We start from the raw sequence: 783 nt of genomic DNA on the forward strand, positions 1-783 counted from the left end.
CCATGTTAGCAAAGAATTGCTGTTTGAATTGTGACTTTTTTCACAGGTTAATTTCCACTGATGTGGATTGGGATGCTGATTTGAGCAGCTCAGCTGGGAGACTTGAGGTGGTTTTTATTCTGTTAGGAGACCTGTGATGAGTGATGTGAATAAGCTGTAAATAATATGGTCAAGTTTGTATTCATAAACCAATATTCATTTCAATGCATAAATAAGCTTGTAATTGTATAGCGACAAAGGGGTTAAAATGTCTGAAAGATCATATAGACTGTCTGGCGAGAAAGTTGCAAATCTCTGCAAGGGGAGCTGTCCTCCTTATCTGCAAAGCAAGCTGCCCTACCAAGGAGATAACGGGACAGCAGGATGGCCTTGAGTAAAATTAACAAGGAGTATTGTAAAAACCCTGGGAAAGATTTCTACAAGTCTGCCAACTCATCACTTTTGAGAACTAAGGTGAAAAGTACACCATGAGGAAGACCTACGGCCTTCCTCCCATAGACCACTGCCCACATTCTAAAGACCCCGGCCCACAATTTTTGGAAGAATCTGCGCAAGCGTGAAAGACTGATAAGCTAATTAGCATACGAAGCGAGGGTAGGCGGGTTCGGGTAATGAATATGTATATGCATTAATGGAATATTCATCGTTTCATTATATAAATATAAGATAATCTGCCCCTCTGGGTGTGTACGATTGGTGGAAGGATCCCCCGTACACCCGGCGCCGACAATAAAGAATACTTAATCACTAAGAAATTCTGAAGACGTTCTTTGAAACATGAGC

Source organism: Falco peregrinus, chromosome 7 (genome assembly GCF_023634155.1).
Source record: "Falco peregrinus isolate bFalPer1 chromosome 7, bFalPer1.pri, whole genome shotgun sequence".
NCBI lineage: Eukaryota > Metazoa > Chordata > Aves > Falconiformes > Falconidae > Falco > Falco peregrinus.